The 15225-nt window shown below is 36.0% G+C and overlaps 1 protein-coding gene across 1 annotated transcript in view; it reads right to left on the minus strand.

Moving 5' to 3' along the window:
* Positions 1–15225, minus strand: part of LOC145682101 (uncharacterized) — a 52125-nt gene that overhangs the window by 4241 nt on the left and 32659 nt on the right. The gene's annotated exons all lie outside the window — the stretch shown is intronic.

Genomic DNA, 15225 nt, shown 5'->3' on the forward strand with positions numbered 1-15225 from the left:
ACGTCTGCTGAAACATTCTCTCTCCACTTTGTCATAGAGATAAATACTATAGAGAGTGCGTGCTGAGGTCGTTTTATTGATGTCAAAATTATATAAGAGAACCGCAGTACCAGGCTATTTTAACCGATCTATTGTTCGGTTACGTTTACATTTATTTATTTATTTATTATGGACGACATATAATACGTAACAATATTCTGTTACTACCTGATGTATGGTGAATAATCATATTTTCTATAGTTTTCTATGTGTGTGAATGTGTGATTACATTTTCCAGGATCTGCGAAAAACGAACAACTGCCTAGCTGGCTTCACTCTGTACAATACATGTAGCTGAATATATAGAATACTACTGGAGCGACCTCTCACGGAAAGCCTCTATTGTACACAGTGATGCCACTTTTGAGTTGGTTTTCAGTTTACCGCAGGCCCTGGAAAATGTAATCGCACAACAGAAAACTATACAAAATATTATCATTAATTCATTTATTATACATCATGTAGCAATTGAACAGCATTACTTATTAAGTGTCGTACATGGTATAAATAAGAAATAAATAAATGCTCCCAGCAGAAAATGGGTAAATTACCTACACAAAGCGATAAACCGACCAGCCCATCCTTTCATATAGCAACTTGCGCGGTACTTCATTCATAGAGTTTCTAAGCAGGGGGTAGGGGGATTCATTCTCGAGATTTAAAAAAAAAATTCGCATCGTGTTTCAATGTTATTCTGACGACAGCAAAATTACTTATTCAACATTAGAGTAAAATTCTTCCCCAATTTTTTTATTCCCCCCAATTTTTTTCTCGATGGCACAACTTGCGTCATTCATCCCTCCTGTGGGCAGCCCTTCTCTCTTAAAATGAACCAACCCTTCCTTTCATACGACTACTTGCGCGGTACTTCATTCATCGAGTATCGAAGCAGGGGGTACGGAGGTTCACCCCGGAAAATTTTTGAAAATTAGCTTCTCAAAATCGTGTTTCAATGCTATTCCGACAGTAAAATTGCTAGTTCAAAAGTAGACTAAAACCCCCCCCCAAAATTTTTCTCAATGGCGCAGCTTGCGCCATACATCCCCCCTGTGGGCGGCCCTGGTTACAAAAGTAAGGCAGAGTGCTGAGATTATTTTTGGAAATGGGTTAGTTTTACATTCATTCATACATAACAACAAACAATCGGAAGTTTCGGAGTGATGAGATCGTGACCACCAACACTACAGGTGTGGTGTAGACTACAGCCCAAACGTGCGTTACGTAAAGAAACATATTATTTTTCAGTTTTACATAAGATTTACTCGTACATGTGTATCCAGAGGTAAAACTGTGTGATATGACTCTTTTCATTAATAATATTACTAGAATGAATTAACCGCTTTGCTGGTATAAATTAAAATAATAATAATAATAATAATAATAATAATAATAATAATAATAATAATAATAATAATAATAGTAATAATAATGTGTTCCGTTAATCAGTAACTTTTTACTGTTACTGATGAGCTCTCTCATATCAGTCATTTTCGATCATTTGTATACATATATATATATATATATATATATATATATATATATATATATATATATATATATATATACCCTCCCCCAAGTTTTGGGATGAATTTGGATTTAAACGGCATCGCAAGTGTCACTGTTCATCTCAGCGACGCCGGAAACTATGGATTCGACACTGAAATTGCTCATTTTCCATCGTTTTCATATAAGGTAACTTCAGTTATATACGCCAGTGCAGATGAATACACAAAGTGTTCAGTGCTGGGACGTTTCCGAAGAAATCTGCTAAAATGCGCCTCCAATATGTGCCACAGTCTTGGAAAAGTCCGATTTGATTAATAATCCGGAAGACAGCACTGAGACCGGGACGCCATGCAGTATTGTTTGCTGTGGGAACGAAATGAAATGAAATCTTTGAGTTTTACGTCCCACGGTTATGCCGGTTAGGCTAAAGGAGACGGTGATGATGAGTAACGAATGAAATGGTGGAATGAAGAAAGTGGGAGGAAACGGAAGAACCCCCTAGAAAACCTACGGACACGGTGTTTGTCCACCACAAAGTACACTTGGCGGGGGGTTGCTTCAGGAAGGATCTGTGGAAGGACGTTATTATTTCAATAGAAGTAAGAATCCGTTATTAGTAACGTGCTAACTCAGAACATTGCCGATTGTTTACAGTAATGTACACCTTATTTCGTGTCTGTCTTGGAACACTTTGTTTTGTAAGTGTAATTTCAGTATTTGTGATTCCATGGCTATTAAATTTATATCAAGCATAGTCCAGCAAAATACGCCAGGACTCCTGCAGGACTGACTGTAGAAGACAAATATGATTTTATTTGTCCCACATGGTCTATGTAATATCGGTGTAGTGTTTTAAGTCACAATACAGTGGCACGGTTTGTTTATCTTGTTATGGACTAAAACTTTTCAGTTTGAAACTTTATTTCACCTTTTGAGATTTTCCGTTTTACATTTTATCTTTTTATCTTGAACTTCGGTTATTCTATTTTTTGCTTCACTCATGTTATGTAGTAATATTTGAGTTCGTATAATTCAGACGATGTAAGCAGTTGCAAGATTTATTACAGGTTTCTAGTAGTATCCTAGACTTGGCGTAGTTACCTGCACGTGTTGGTAAATACGCCGCTTTGTAACACTTTTTTCTTTTACCTTGGTTACAAAATAGAAGTAAGTCGAATCATTGCCATATTCTTTTCGACACGCGGAAAAGGCTACTCTGCAACATCATATGTTGTTCTATGTGTTTCATCAAAATTAAGACCATAAAAAATCAAACATCCTTAACATGGCGTATTTGCCTGCACCTACCATATCTTTCCTCCCCCTCCTCCAAGTTACGGAGCTGAATTTGGATTTAAACAGCATCGAAAGTGTCATTGTTCTTCTAGTGACCTAGAAAACTATAGATTCGACACTAATATCGGTCATTTTCGATCGCTTATAAACATCTCCCCCTCCCTCCTCCAAAAGATACGCCGCCAAAGTGAAATAACGAAAACATTCCAGGCATGAACCTTATCTATATTGAAAGTTTGATGGAAATCGGTCCGGTGACTCTAGAGTGATTAAGTTTTATTCATCTCTACATATTTCCCCCTCCTCTCCCCCTCTCCTAAGTTCTACCGTCAAAGTGAAATGACAAAACTAGGGATGGCCAAAATTTTCCGGAATCCGGATTCCGGAAATTTTGTTTTCCGGAATCGGAAAATTTACTTTCCGGAATTCGGAAAAATTCCGGAATTCGGAAAAATTCCGGAATTCGGAAAAATTCCGGAATTCAGAAAAATTCCGGAATTCGGAAAAATTCCGGAATTCGGAAAAATTCCGGATTTCGGAAAAATTCCGGAATTCGGAAAAATTCCGGAATTCGGAAAAATTCCGGATTTCGGAAAAATTCCGGAATTCGGAAAAATTCCGGATTTCGGAAAAATTCCGACATTCGGAAAAAATCCGGAATTTAGAAAAATTCCGGAATTCGGAAAAATTCCGGAATTCAGAAAAATTCCGGATTTCGGAAAAATTCCGGAATTCGGAAAAATTCCGGATTTCGGAAAAATTCCGACATTCGGAAAAATTCCGGATTTCGGAAAAATTCCGACATTCGGAAAAAATCCGGAATTTAGAAAAATTCCGGAATTCGGAAAAATTCCGGAATTCAGAAAAAATCCGGAATTTTTCCGAGATCCGGAATTTTTTCGATTTTACTTTCCGGATTCCGGAAAGTAAAAATTCTGGAATTGGCCATCCTTAGCTAGTAGTTGTTAAAAGAGAAACACAATAATGAATAGGCTATATATACTGTATTAATTTCTTGTAGTTGGATATGTCTTTATCATTTACGTAGACAATTGCTACTGCAGTTATTTACTACTTTATGAGAAAGATCTTATTTTCACACACAAAAAAGTCGCCGGTATGTCTCAAACATTATCGCGTTCCCACCTGCAGCTGCTCCAAAGCACTGCAAACTACTTTTTAATCAGGCGAAAGGCAGTGAAGGAAAATAAATCTCAACAAATATTCTAATAACATTCGCTTATTGTCAACATACCTACAGTGAGCGCAGAAAGTGTTCGTACACCGTGCATAGTTTATATTGAAAACAGCTAGCATGAGAACGGGAGGTGGAAAATATATATATAACCAGAATTAAGACTACACATTCATACATTTTATTTCTATATACAAGAGAAAGGCCAAACAAACACAATCACTGTTTTGTTCAGAAGAAAAGAGAGAATTCCTTTTTTGTAAACGCAAAAAGTCACCGTACACTTATGCTTGAATTAATGCTTATAAAGTATATTACGTTATTTAATATTTTGTGGGATTACCCTGTGCGTTAATGATTGTCTGTAATCTTCGTGGCATTGATTTCACCTGTAGTAGTTCGTAGTTCTGTAGCTTCGGGACTGATTATGTCCCATTCTTCTTGAATAGCTTTTCTTAGGCCTTCTTTAGTAGACAAGCTGTGCCTTCTGATTCTTGTCTCCAGAACAGATCATAGATGTTCTATGGGGTTCATGTCTGGGGATTGGGGAGGTGTGCGAAGCTGTTTCAAGGTATTATAGAGTCAGGGGCGGGTCCAGAGGGGGCAATCGCCCCCCCCCACAAGAGGAAACTCTTATTTTATACATAAATAAACCCATCCATAACAAGTTTGGAGCTCTTAAAAGTAGCAGTATTACCGCCGACCGCCCCCCCCCCCCAGAAGTCCGTCCTGGATCCGCCCCTGGCAAACCTTGCAGACAGGCCTTGTTCAACAGTACAAACAATAATTGCGATGTATAATGTTTCTATCACTGTGCGAAACCATAAAAAAAATAATAAAAAAAGAACTCGAAGACCAAGAGTGTTGAGTGAACAAGTTAAACGTTACATTATTAGGGAAAGAAAAAAGGTTCCAAAAAGTAGTGCTGTGCAATTGGCAACGGATCTGGAAACACGCGGTGTTAAAGTATCAGCCAGTACAATGCGGAATATTTGCAGGGTATCATGGTCGGATAGCCAGGAAAATGTTCTGGGTGAACAAGACAAATCGTATAAAGAGACTAAAGTTTGAAAAAGAGTATAAAGATAAGGGATCAGGCTTCTTTCTGGAATAGGGTCATATTTTCGGACGAAAATAAATTTAATTTTATCGAGTCCAATGGGAGGCGTATGGTATGGCGCAAGGTGAATACAGAGATGAATCCTCAAAATCTCGTCTCTAAAGTAAGACACGGAGGAGGGTCCGTGCTCGTCTGGGGTTGTATGAGTGCCTCAGGAGTGGGTCGTCTCCACCTTATCGATGGAGTGATGATCTACAAAGTGTATATTAACATATTAAAGGAATATCTCCATACTAGTGGGCAGAAGATGGTTCTTGAAAACAATTTATTGTTCAGCAAGACAACGACTCCAAACATACAGCGGAAAATACTCGATTGTGGCTACTCTATACAGGGGCGGATCCAGGACGGACTTCTGGGGAAGGGGCGGTCGGCAGTAATACTGCTACTTTTAAGAGCTCCAAACTTGTTATGGATGGGTTTATTTATATATAAAATAAGAAAGTTTCCTCATGTGGGGGGGGGGGCGATGGCCCCGATCGCCCCCTCTGGATCTGCCCCTGAGGTTTGCTATCTTTCTCAAAGACTTACCCTTCTTATGCACTTTAATAATTACTTTTCTTGTCTCCTCATTTGTTTCTGTTCGGTTGCTTCCCATTTCGACAGCCCACCGTGCAGTTTTTTCACTCCTATTCACAACTAAACTCATTCTGTTACTCGTCATGCTATACAGAGGTGTATACTCAGGTGAATACTAGTGAACCCCAGTTGTGGTATCTTTGTTTCGTATTCGTACGTCAGGTGTACGATCACTTTTTGCGTCTACTCTATATATTTTCTACGGAATTTATTTACTTTCTGACCATTAAACTTGTCTTTGTGGTTCTTTATTGATATATTCATAAAGCTTAGTTTTCATTATTCATATTGTGTGTGTTATTACACTTCTTAAATTTTCTGTTTCTTTTTCGCAGGCATTTTCGTTTCAATAGCATAGGTGTACGAACACTTTCTGCGCTCACTGTATGTACAGTAAATACAAATTGACTTTACGAAGTATACAATGTAATTGTTCAATAATTAACATAAGCAGGCATTCATTAATTTATATTAATATAATAGTTAACAAAACTAATAAGCGGGTGATTGATGACTCAGTGGTAGAGTTTTCATCTATGGTATTCTAACCCAGGACATGTGGGTTTTCGATGGCTAATTTTGTGTTCGAAAATTTTCCCGGTGGTACTCTTGGTTCCCTTTCTTATATTTGTTCCATCATCACTCATTAACGAATTTAGTTTATCAAAACTCTATAGCCATATATTCATTCTGTCCGTCAGTGAAACAAACAGTCTCAAGAACTATCTGATGGATTACCAATCAATTTTGGCCATGATGTACAGAGTCAATAGTTAAGAATCGAGTTCCCTGATGAATGTAATATTCAAACCGGAAGCGGTACAAATCAACCATTTCCGGTTTTAACGTTAATCATTATATAGTAAATATGGTAATAGATAGCGAGAAGCGGTTTCCAGTAATCGACATATATAACATTCATGTAGATAGCATGTTACCCAGTTTGTGCATCTGCTGAAAATAATGAGCTTAGGTATTTAGAGAGCATTTTCCGCTTTAGAAAATGTGTGCTTGGTAAAGAATGTAGAGATTTAGCTGAGTCAGGCACGTAGCTAGAATATGGTAATAGGAAGGGGGGGGGGTCTGTCACGAAATACTATGGTTATTTACCAGGGGCTCAATCATTCTAAACTATTTTATTGGCAACATATATTGATTCGTTTAGCCAAGATTTCTAATGGGGGCATGATACTGTGGTTACACACCAGAGGCTCGATCAATCTAAATATTTTACTGACAACATACCCATATTGATTGGTTAGGACAATAAAATGAGGATATATTAGTAAGTATTTTAATAAGAAGCTATGAAGAAATCTCGAGTAAAAAATTATAAAAAAGTATTGAAAAAGATATAGTCTTCCGAGGTCATTCGAACGGTGTCGAGAATTTTGCGTCTGGGAAATTTGCGCCCTACCTCAAGAACAGGGAAAATTGCGCCTGCGATGTACCTCCACCGGGAAGTTTGAGACCTGCGAAATAAAAGAACCTATTGGAGCTTACGCATTTCCTCGGAGGGGCTGACATTACAGCATAAACAATCCTCCCCCCACAACCATGCCATTTGTGATTTATTTTCATTGTGGCTATATAAGGGGAGAATAAACTTCAATATAAGCCAAAAGAACACAACGGATCAACGCAATCACTGCTTCTTCCAGAGATGATTTTGGGGGAACACTGGCCTCCCCAGAGCTCTCAGAGTGCCCCCTCGGAGGAGACCAAAATAATACGTCTATAATATAATAATAAATAGAATAGTACCAGCAGTGACCCCCCTCCGGAATACTAAATGTGCCCCCCGGAACATTTTTCCTGAAAGAACGACTGAACGCAATTGTGTGTTTGAAGTGTAATTCCAGCAAGTAAACACACTGTACATAGTTTTCTTGATAATATTACTGAACTGATTTTACATTCACTTTACATTTTCTTTTCTATATTTTGTGTCCTGAAAAGCCAAACAACTCTCAAGGATTGTGAACAGAGATATCTGGGTAGAGCCAAACAGCCTTTTGTAGATTAAATTATACTCTTTGATTATATTAATAAATAATTATATATCAGTCATTTATACGTTTATTGTAAATTTTGTAGTATAATGAAAAATTGTATTTGTATGGATTGCCCTTTAGTGAACTAAAATTGTATTTTTTTTTCATTTGTTCGGAATATTATAACGGATGGAGTAACTCACTGAGACGATGAGAGGCAAGCCTAGTTCAAGTGCGAGTGGAAGTTACTTTACACAATACAATAATAAGTTGAATTGTAGGGCGCTAAGATCCCAGTGCAAATATATAGCCGGCGCATTTTCCCCTCTTTTTGGGGTAGGGCGCAAACATTCCAGTGCAAATATATTGCGAGTGCATTTTTTCCTATTTTTGTGGTAGGGCGCAAAATTCTCGCATTCAAGGAAAATATAATGTCCGTGAAGTTGACAAGCCACTTATGTCAGACTCCAATTTCGACTTTAAACGTCGCTAGTGCTACGTTAGTGTTCGATAGTGACGCAAATCGTTAGTACTCCAACTGCATGCCAACACGCCCACTTCTAAGAATCATCTCAAAAGTGAGGTTAACCATTAGAGCAAGTAAGTGCTCATTGGTGCCATTAACATTAACGTTAAAGCCTCCATCGTACGGCCCTTTGAGTAATAATAACACCACGTTTTTTGCTAGTCTCAATGCGTCCCTATATTCTCGCGAATATTCTGACGTGCCCAAGTTAGTTACTTTTTTTTGGGGACTATTGTTTATGTTATTGTTTATTGTTTATTGCTAGTCTGCAGAGTAGTCCTTACATTAATATGCCATTGTCCTTGATAATCATTGCGTATTTACAAGCAATTTGTTATTACTGTTAGAAGATATCAAAAAACAAGATAAAATATACTACTTAACGGTTCATATTTTTCTTTTACAGTACATAAACGATTAATAATAATAATAATAATAATAATAATAATAATAATAATAATAATAATAAGAAGAAGAAGAAGAAGAAGAAGAAGAAGAAGACTATTCCAGCATAAAAGTTATCAATTGCATTACACTGGCAACAAGCGACGCATATTTTAACTTCATAAAAAATCGTTTCTCACGATTTTCTGGAAAACTACGTATGATAACATCTTCATTATGTCAAGTTGTTTATCTCAGTGTAATATATGTCTTACCTCTGGACAATATCACAGTAAAACAAAAATTAAATATTAGGAGTACATCGTACTTTTGGACTACATCTCATTAACCATGGGAAGATTGAGTAGTGTATACTTTAAGATATAAGTTTCAGCTTAACTTGCATCATACATTCTTAGGATTACAAAAAGGAAATTTGTTCGTTTGCATTTGAACAAAATTCTTAGGATTACAAAAAGAAAAAATAATTTTTCCGAATTCCGGAATTTTTCCGAAATCCGGATTTTTTCCGAAATCCGGAATTTTTCCGAATTCCGGATTTTTTCTGAATTCCGGAATTTTTCCGAATTCCGGAATTTTTCCGAATTCCGGAATTTTTCCGAATTCCGGAATTTTTCCGAAATACGGATTTTTTCCGAATTCCGGAATTTTTCCGAAATCCGGATTTTTTCCGAAATCCGGAATTTTTCCGAATTCCGGAATTTTTCCGAAATCCGGAATTTTCCGATTTTACTTTCCGGATTCCGGAAAATAAAAATTCCGGAATTGGCCATCCCTAGACAAAACGTTTCCCAGGTTCAAACCTCATCTATGTTGAAAATTTGATTGAGGTCGGTAGGGTGGTTCAAGAATTATTAAGTGACGAACATAGTAACTTTTATTTTTTATATATTGGTTTTTGTACAGCTTCCCCCTCCCCCTCCCCTACGTTGCTCCGTCAAAGTGAATTGACAAAAAAAGAAAAAAAACACCCCAGACATGATTAACCGAATCTATGTTGAAACTTTGATCCAGATCTGTCAGGTGGTTGAAAAGATTAAAAGTAAGGAACATAATCACTTTCAATTTTATAATATAGATAAGCAAATCATACTGAGTTAACTGATAGTTTGAGTTTGGCTACACTATATGTAGTTCTCCAGATATAAGATCTACAAGAAAATTTTTGATTGAAATATGTTGGATCTTTTAATCCAAAAATTGTTTGAAATATCTCACCCGAAGAATAAAGTACCCTTTGTTTTTATATGCAGAAGAAACGATTTACTCCATATTATAGGGTTGTTTATCAAATGTGAACAAGATCGGCTGAGCAGTTTCTGAAGAAACTGTCGAGAAAGTACGCCATGTTATAGAGATGTTAATGAAAAAATATTTATGAAATGTGAACAAAATGGCCGCAGCAGCTTTTGATAAAACTACCTTATAAAACATATCATCAAAAAGAGACTACCCCTTGTGTGTGTGTTTTTTTTTTATATTCTTGTATCAGACGAAAAAACTGCAGAGTTGTGAGAGAGTTGTCATTTTTTCAAAAAATGAAACATGAAGAAAATCGTTGCAGATTGATTTAAGGAATCCATACCATAAAATCACACCCCTAAGAATAAACAACTCGTTTTGGAATTTTTAGTTTCATAATTACGTCATATTGAAGGTAACTAGTGAAAAATGCATTTATGAGATATGAATAAAATCCCCTGCTACATGTTCAGCAAAATCGTTCGACAAAACTCACCTCCAAGTATAAATTACCTCTAGTGGGTCTTTGAAGTGGAAACGACTTTCGTCACATTGTATTTTTATAAAGTAAAGTACAGTAAAATACAATTGCTGAGCAAAGCAACGTTTATTATAAAATAATAATTGTGACAGTTTCGGATATCTTACATATCCTTCTTCAGACACTATCGAAAATAAATGAAAATGCATATATATATATATATATATATATATATATATATATATATATATATATATATATATATATATATGCATAAGTAAAATAGATATTTATGAGATGTGAACAAAATCTCCTCAGATGTTTCTGGAAAACTCGTCCATAAAAGCTTACCTCAGGGGTAAGCTATTACTTCTTGCATAGGTATAGCTAGAAGTTTTCCCATCAATGTGTACAAATCTAATTAAAATTACCTAACTTATTTGCACAACCCATCCACTCTTACTATCCCATTCTCAAGTGCTCAGTATATGCGAGGGAAGTGGGAGTTAAAGTGTACTAAAATCAGATAAAATGTTGTTTCTGTAAACTGAAGAATTACAGTTTAAAACACCTAGGAAGCATGAGAGTTGAAGAGAAAAGGACCAGATCATTTTAATTAGCGTGTACAGCGGGTCACAAAAACTTTTGATATACAGCGTCCGTGAGTTAGGCAACCCAACTAACGCCTGCTCCAAGATTCATTACGCCTGGTAGTAGCTAGCACAGCAGCATGAAGTTGCCTCACCTGTTAAATGCACAAATCGTAAAGAGTATTTTTGTGAAGAAGTGGAGCGAAACGCGGCTGGCCAATGAAATGACAAAAGGGAGTATTTGGATACTTGTACTCACAGTACTGCTTGTTTGTATGATGCAAATGCAAAATTATACACAGACACTTGAAAAATGTATGGATAACAGAGGCGCCGAAGAGAAGATAACAAACGGGAAAATTAGTTAAAATTATAATTAACTCAAATGAGGATTACACAAACAAGTTTACTTAGGTCATATAACTATACATATCCAAGTATCAAATAATATACGGATAGATTATGCGGTATATATGGTAGGATATTTTCTTTTAAATAACCTAAAGCTTTGCGCCGAGTTTCGCGCTAGTCCTACCTGCAAATTAATTAAAAGTATGGATGGATCATTAGGAGGGAAGAATCAAACACCCAATGAAAATTTTGGCGGTCTAACACGGCGTGAACTCCTAGATTCTGGAGGTACTGATTGATACGTAATACTACTTCGAAAGAAGAAATTGTTGATTTCATTATTCGTTAAATAATTTTTGAAAATACTAACCATTGGCAATTTATTTGTAAATATTAAAAAAGCAAAATTCGATAACACTCAAACGAGTTGGAGAACTTATTCCTTATTAACGTATTTCCGTTAGGTTACAAACATAACTGAGGGTTCACGAATTGTATAATATTTGTAAATTTTACACATGGAGACACAAAGAAAAAAGGGGAGAATGTAGTGTCAATAAACAACTTTAAAATGCACGAAATTAACGGATAATATCAAATATAGAACTATTCACAGAATTAACTCCATTCATTTTCTTTCCTTTATTTTCAGGATTACATCATCACTGAATTTCTCCACTGGAGATTATCTTTCATTTAGCAGCATCCAACTGGAGTTCAGCCTTATAAATGAAACATTTTAAAAAGGTTAAACGACGAAGGCGGGAATCGAACCCGGGCCATCAGATTAGAGAAACTACAACTCTAAACACTCATTTAAAGCGTTACTTCTTCCGGGTGGCCTAAATAAAAAGCGTTTTCTGTTCGCTCAAAACAGTAGCTTGTTAATAGTCAGATTGATTGGCAAAACAAAGGATCGGAGGGCATTATATCACTGTATTCACTAAATTATCAACATTACAGATTTTTTAGAAACAAAATACACACTCCTTTATTTTGAATCAAATACGGCGCGTATATTATACTCGTAAACAACCTAAAGACAAATCAATTACTGCGTAGTAATCGTGGTTAAGGGGTCAACGCACTCGATCAGGATAAGAGATAGTGATAGAGAAAGGATAAGAGATAGTGATAAAGAAAGGATAAGAGCTATTAGTGTCCGAAAGGAAACGAAAGGTGAGAAAGAAGGTGTCAGCTTCTGGACAATATTAATATCGAAACTTCGGATGCCTAAACAGAAATTAAGTAGGATTTTTCTTCACCACGGTATATAGTACACGCTTTCTTTGGATAAAAGACTTTGGATTATGTATGCGTTCTATTGATATTTTAACAAAATATATATACCAATATAAAGAAGAATAGTTTCTATTTGCAAATTTTGGTTGAACGGATATATGGAATGTGTTGGAAATGGCGAACGAAAATATTATTATTTCTAGCAGTAGGAGTAATAGTGAAAGACGTTCGGACGCTTGGAAAATATTGTTTCAGACACATTTGTGACTCATACTATTCCCTAAGCATGACCCTTAGGGGTCGTATTCATGAATTGTTTGCTAGACACGTTACGTTTTCCACCACAGTACAGATCAAGGTTTTACACAGACATGTGACGTCATTTTGCTAGTATTTCCCCTGTGAAGAAAGCTGTCTCCACTCTAACTTGTAAGACCGAAAGAAATTGAGCACTTTTCATTTTATTACACATCAGAAGTAGGCATATTCTAGTTCATAAAAACAACTTACCGCAGCGAGAATCGAAACCGCGACCCTTGAATTACGAAATGAATGCTCACGACACTACGCTAAGACTTCTGTGTTAAGTAAGAATCAAAAAACACTCATTTATGAAGCAAATTGCACACGTTGACGATAATGACGAAACACACTGATTTCTGTAATGATAAAATACTATACTCGAGAGACTTCAAATTTAAATTAAAAACAAAAATAGACATATTGTGCCTCAGACCACTTTCTTTTCTGATTCACCGAAAGTATCTCCGTATCTTGCTATTATTGTAATTAGAAATATCAATATCCAAAAATGCCTGAAGTTCTTTTTTCACTTACAAGAAGAAAGCAGACTTTGGTAAACTAATATCGGGGCCATTTTTTGCAAGGTGACTGTGAACATTTAAAGTGTTCAAATCAGTTATAAAATCTTTCAATATTTCATTTTAACTGGCAAGTGCGCTGATCCTGAGCCCCAAAAGCTCATTTGGCCCCATGTATTTTTATGAATATGTAATTTTTATTATTATATGTATTTTTTATGAATGGCCCCCAAATTTACAGAGAAATCGCCGCCGTTGGTAACTGGCAACAAAATATAATCTATTTCGGAAATATTTTTATATCACGAGTTATATTATGGTTACCACAGTCAGTGTAAAAAAATGTTCTTATGCTTCGTGTCTACATCTGTTGACAGTGTGTGTTTTAAAAGCACTGGAACAAATGGCACGGGGGGATGAGGGGGAAATGTCCCCCTCCAATCTTGAAACTGAGGAACTGTGCTCCCAATAATCAGATTTGAAATGTGTTTTTTGGGGAGAAATGTGATGAATTGTGTCCGATTGCCACAAACGAAAATGAGATGAAACTGATATCCTCCAGAATACGCATCAAATCTGCACGCCTCACAATGTTGAAGACAACTCTGCTCTCCTGATCCTCCACAGTATTGTTTTTCCACATCATAAGTATTTTCAACATCGCTTTATGGGAACGGTCTTACCCGTCCGCTCCCCCAATATTGGAGACAGATTTTTGCCACTTAATAGAAGGGGAATAAGGGGTAATCTCCTTTGGTTATAGTAACATCCAGTATTACCAAAGAGGATTTCCTTCTCATCCCCCTTGTAATTTTCGCACTGTCAACAGATGTAGGCACGAAGCGTCAAGAATATTTTTTACACAACGACTGTGGTAATTATAATATAACTCGTGATATCAACATATTTACGAAATAGATTACATGGGAACAATTGGGAAACACGAATTGCCTTATTTTACATTACAATATCTACACACAATTTCAATCCCTTCGATCCATTCCTTCCCGTACTTCTACGATAGTATTTACTTTTTCCGGAAGAGACCCTGGTCCGAATATTGCTTCTCCGCACAAGCTAAAAACACATGTTTGCTTATTTTCTGCGTAGTGTCTCTACAAAACTAACGTTGCAATCCTGCGTTTCTTTATAATTGGTAATCAAAGGTATAAAGTTATTTTTTTCTTTAAAGAAACGTCTTTCACTATTACTCCTACTGCTAGAAATAATATTTTCGTTCGCCATTTCCAACACGTTCCATATATCCGTTCAACCAAAATTTCTAAATAGGAACTATTCTTTTTTATATTGGTATACATATTTTGTTAAAATATCAGTATAACGCATACATAATCCGAAGTCTTTTATCCAAAGAAAGCGTGTACTATATATCGTGGTGAAGAAAAATCCTACTTAATTTCTGTTTAGGCATCCGAAGTTTCGATATTAATATTGTCCAGAAGCTGACACCTTCTTTCTACCCTCTTGTTTTCTTTCGGACACTAATAGCTCTTATCCTTTCTCTATCACTATCTCTTATCCTTTCCTTTTCTTTTCCTATCAACTTCAGTACGCTTATTTACATTGCAATAGGACCTAATATTAAGTCTTAAATTTTCAATAATAATAATAATAATAATAATAATAATAATAATAATAATAATAATAATAATAATAATAATGGTACTAAAATTTTTTAAAATTGCCTAAAATTAGACAAAATTTACAGATAAGTCGGGATTTCGGGAGGGTGTCTGGACCTCCAGGACACACCTCTGCAACTACCAAAATTTTAAACCAAAGCGTTGTTTTGTTTCAGAAACGAGATGAGAAATTCC

Source organism: Thermobia domestica, chromosome 3 (assembly GCF_964235325.1).
Source record: "Thermobia domestica chromosome 3, izTheDome1.hap1.1, whole genome shotgun sequence".
NCBI lineage: Eukaryota > Metazoa > Arthropoda > Insecta > Zygentoma > Lepismatidae > Thermobia > Thermobia domestica.